The sequence below is a fragment of the Schistocerca piceifrons genome, unplaced genomic scaffold (genome assembly GCF_021461385.2).
Source record: "Schistocerca piceifrons isolate TAMUIC-IGC-003096 unplaced genomic scaffold, iqSchPice1.1 HiC_scaffold_941, whole genome shotgun sequence".
NCBI lineage: Eukaryota > Metazoa > Arthropoda > Insecta > Orthoptera > Acrididae > Schistocerca > Schistocerca piceifrons.
In genome coordinates this window covers 10,001-15,000 of record NW_025729214.1, presented here as the reverse complement: position 1 = coordinate 15,000, position 5,000 = coordinate 10,001, and the positions used below count along the sequence as shown (strand labels likewise).

The following is a 5,000-nucleotide window of genomic DNA, read 5'->3' as shown; positions in this document are numbered from 1 at the left end:
CCGTCAATTCCTTTAAGTTTCAGCTTTGCAACCATACTTCCCCCGGAACCCAAAAGCTTTGGTTTCCCGGAGGCTGCCCGCCGAGTCATCGGAGGAACTGCGGCGGATCGCTGGCTGGCATCGTTTATGGTTAGAACTAGGGCGGTATCTGATCGCCTTCGAACCTCTAACTTTCGTTCTTGATTAATGAAAACATACTTGGCAAATGCTTTCGCTTCTGTTCGTCTTGCGACGATCCAAGAATTTCACCTCTAACGTCGCAATACGAATGCCCCCGCCTGTCCCTATTAATCATTACCTCGGGTTCCGAAAACCAACAAAATAGAACCGAGGTCCTATTCCATTATTCCATGCACACAGTATTCAGGCGGGCTTGCCTGCTTTAAGCACTCTAATTTGTTCAAAGTAAACGTGCCGGCCCACCGAGACACTCAATAAAGAGCACCCTGGTAGGATTTCAACGGGGTCCGCCTCGGGACGCACGAGCACGCACGAGGCGGTCGCACGCCTTCGGCTCGCCCCACCGGCAGGACGTCCCACGATACATGCCAGTTAAACACCGACGGGCGGTGAACCAACAGCGTGGGACACAAATCCAACTACGAGCTTTTTAACCGCAACAACTTTAATATACGCTATTGGAGCTGGAATTACCGCGGCTGCTGGCACCAGACTTGCCCTCCAATAGATACTCGTTAAAGGATTTAAAGTGTACTCATTCCGATTACGGGGCCTCGGATGAGTCCCGTATCGTTATTTTTCGTCACTACCTCCCCGTGCCGGGAGTGGGTAATTTGCGCGCCTGCTGCCTTCCTTGGATGTGGTAGCCGTTTCTCAGGCTCCCTCTCCGGAATCGAACCCTGATTCCCCGTTACCCGTTACAACCATGGTAGGCGCAGAACCTACCATCGACAGTTGATAAGGCAGACATTTGAAAGATGCGTCGCCGGTACGAGGACCGTGCGATCAGCCCAAAGTTATTCAGAGTCACCAAGGCAAACGGACCGGACGAGCCGACCGATTGGTTTTGATCTAATAAAAGCGTCCCTTCCATCTCTGGTCGGGACTCTGTTTGCATGTATTAGCTCTAGAATTACCACAGTTATCCAAGTAACGTGGGTACGATCTAAGGAACCATAACTGATTTAATGAGCCATTCGCGGTTTCACCTTAATGCGGCTTGTACTGAGACATGCATGGCTTAATCTTTGAGACAAGCATATGACTACTGGCAGGATCAACCAGGGAGCTGCGTCAACTAGAGCTGAGCAGCCGGCCGCCCGGGAGTGTGTCCCGGGGGCCCGCGCGAACACGCAAGCGTCCGCTCAATCATTCTGCAAACAGGAGGAGGCTGAGCTCCCCTGCACAATACACCTCGAAACCCTCTCAGGTCCCGGCGGCGCGCAGCGCCGTCCCAAGTACTTGGTCGGGTTCGAGAGAGGCGCAATCGCCCGGAGTTAGGCGAGTAGACGCTTTCGGTGCGACCACCCGTGCTCCCAACTGAGCTTGCCGCTGCCGACAGAGGCCCGGGAGCGTGCTGTCGTGGCATTGCCGGCGGGAGACAACACGCGCCACCTACGGTGACCGGCAGCTCCAACGCCAGCGCCACAGAAGGACAAAAGCCCCACTTGGGTGCCGAAGCGAACTCTCCCAGCACAGCGCACGCGCCAACACATCCGCACAGCTGCGATACAAACCACCAGCGAGAACCGCTGGGGCGACCGAGCAGCAGACGGCGTCGCGGCGCCGAGCGCCGGGCGGCGGCGCATCCTCAACGCACACAGTCCTCAATCGGACCAGCACACTGAAGATGTCCACCGCGCTTCGCACCGGGCCCGCGAGGACCTACTTTGGCCGCACGGCGCCGCGCGCAGGGTGCGCCGGCGCGCAGCTGCGACGCCTGCCGCGTCCGTCGGCCGGCGCGCCTGCCACTGGCCGCCCCCACCAGCCGGCTGTAGCGCGTGCGCCCACGCACCGCGCGGCCAGCACGCCGGGAGGCGCCCCCTCACCGGCCGGGGACGGTCCCACCCAGCCACCGCCGCGTATCGCTTCACACCCAGATGCCGTTCAGTTTCGTCGGCATGGTGGGTATCGCTGGAACAACCGGTTCGTACCTCAACCTATCGTCGCCATCACCGATTCACCCCTAGCGAGAACAACCGCACCACAACAGGTTACCATTTGTTCATTTGCGTAACTTCACCAGAAAACGCAGGCGTCCATCGCCATTTGCAACTTCAACGATTATTGCATGCCTGTGTCAGGTGTCACGCCACACTACGTCTGCCCACATACACGCAACAAAATGTGCACGCCTAGACAATACGTGGAAGGTGGCCCCCGTACGTATGCGATGTCCATTGCTCGAACGACTGTCAACCGGCCTCTGTAGCATGTCGCAGATATGGAACGCGGTGCACCATGCCATCACGGTGTGTGAGGAGAGACGACTAGGTCCGAATACATCAACAGACAGCTCATGCTGATCGCCATCCACGGCGTCCGTTCCTCCCACACGTCTCTATGGCGTACCACACTGCAATCCAGCTCTCATAGGGAGACGACACGTAGCTGCGTGCACAATATTTGCACTGTATGGTCCGCCGTTTTTGGGCGCAGTCGTTGTACGGTCACACATGTGCCACGATGTATCATTCGGTACATAAGGACGAATGTGCAGTACAGATTGTGGTTTACGCGTACGACATTAGCGGACGGTTGACACAGGCCGCACCACAACGTAGCCTGAGTACGTCGCATGCGAAGGGCATTGAACATGCAAACTTCTCACCAACCAGCTTGCGAAGGCAGGGGGGCAAGGTGGGGACGTGGGGAGGGGCGGCATGTACGTCCTGCTGCCATCCACATTACAGTGTACAGCAGGAGCATGTGGAAAGTCAGCAAGACTTGCAAGGTGTTTAACATGAAGCGATACACAGGGGAGCGGGCAGTGCGAGTAGCGAACTATATTGCGAGGGTTGCGGGTGGGCAACACTACACTAATTGAACGAGTCGTATAACAATTACAGAGCAGGTTTAGGCGACAACATGGGTTACGTTAGGGGACAACGTGGGTTACGTTAGGGGACAACGTGGGTTACTTTAGGGGACAACGTGGGTTAGGTTAAGGCACAACGTGGGTTAGGTTAAGGCACAACGTGGGTTAGGTTAAGGCACAACGTGGGTTAGGTTAAGGCACAACGTGGGTTAGGTTAAGGCACAACGTGGGTTAGGTTAAGGCACAACGTGGGTTAGGTTAAGGCACAACATGGGTTAGGTTAAGGCACAACATGGGTTAGGTTAAGGCACAACATGGGTTAGGTTAAGGCACAACATGGGTTAGGTTAAGGCACAACGTGGGTTAGGTTAAGGCACAACGTGGGTTAGGTTAAGGCACAACGTGGGTTAGGTTAAGGCACAACATGGGTTAGGTTAAGGCACAACATGGGTTAGGTTAAGGCACAACATGGGTTAGGTTAAGGCACAACATGGGTTAGGTTAAGGCACAACATGGGTTAGGTTAAGGCACAACATGGGTTAGGTTAAGGCACAACATGGGTTAGGTTAAGGCACAACATGGGTTAGGTTAAGGCACAACGTGGGTTAGGTTAAGGCACAACGTGGGTTAGGTTAAGGCACAACATGGGTTAGGTTAAGGCACAACATGGGTTAGGTTAAGGCACAACATGGGTTAGGTTAAGGCACAACATGGGTTAGGTTAAGGCACAACATGGGTTAGGTTAAGGCACAACATGGGTTAGGTTAAGGCACAACATGGGTTAGGTTAAGGCACAACATGGGTTAGGTTAAGGCACAACATGGGTTAGGTTAAGGTACAACATGGGTTAGGTTAAGGTACAACATGGGTTAGGTTAAGGTACAACATGGGTTAGGTTAAGGTACAACATGGGTTAGGTTAAGGTACAACATGGGTTAGGTTAAGGTACAACATGGGTTAGGTTAAGGTACAACATGGGTTAGGTTAAGGTACAACATGGGTTAGGTTAAGGTACAACATGGGTTAGGTTAAGGTACAACATGGGTTAGGTTAAGGTACAACATAGGTTAGGTTAAGGTACAACATAGGTTAGGTTAAGGTACAACATAGGTTAGGTTAAGGTACAACATAGGTTAGGTTAAGGTACAACATAGGTTAGGTTAAGGTACAACATAGGTTAGGTTAAGGTACAACATAGGTTAGGTTAAGGTACAACATAGGTTAGGTTAAGGTACAACATAGGTTAGGTTAAGGTACAACATAGGTTAGGTTAAGGTACAACATAGGTTAGGTTAAGGTACAACATAGGTTAGGTTAGGTTAGGTTAGGTTACACGTTGTTGTAAGGAAAGGTGTAGGGGGGGGGGGGGGGGCGGGGGCGGCAGGTTCGTTGATAGTGATTATAGTAAGTGAATGCTTGTGACATGATCAGATTTGTCACGTCAGGATGCACCTTTGGCTTATTAGAGGCGGCGCTCCAATTCTATGCTTGTGTGAGACCTGTGTCTTTGACTCATGTCATTGTTTGTGCGCTGTGACAGGAGGTACTATTGTGATGTTGGGTGCACCGTTGTATAGGACATGTGTGGGTGTTGGTGCCTGGTCTGCGCAATGGTGGATGTCGAAAGGCTGGGATATTGTATTTTCCGCATGGACCTCCTGGTCTGGTTGTGATAGTGTGGATTGTGTAATGTGGCGGAGAAGATGCACTGGATGTTGTTCCATGCTGGTGCTTACATATTGTATGTGCGCCTGTTAGAAGCAGAGAGTGGTGCGTGATCAGAGTGTCTGGCTGACGTGTGGTTCCCATTGTGGGCAGACTCTTTCAGCATGTATACGGACAGTTGTGTATATTTGCTGTAGTTTGATGGCTCTGCATTGATTACTAATCAGCGCCGTGTGTACGGGTAATCTGGTTCCAGTCCAAAATGTTCCATCTGTGTACATTAGTGACAAAGACTCCCCCCATGCAGTGGGGCTCGGTCTGTTATAGCTCTTCCGCG

General features: G+C 52.6%; 1 non-coding gene across 1 annotated transcript in view; it reads right to left on the bottom strand.

Annotated features, from left to right (window-relative positions):
• The window catches only part of LOC124772491, a 1,909-nt gene extending 661 nt beyond the window's left edge, over positions 1-1,248 (bottom strand). Inside the window, exon 1 of the ribosomal RNA XR_007014060.1 lies at positions 1-1,248. This exon is cut by the window's left edge and continues 661 nt beyond it. This is a non-coding gene — a ribosomal RNA (small subunit ribosomal RNA).
• Between the last annotated feature and the right edge of the window lie 3,752 nt (positions 1,249-5,000).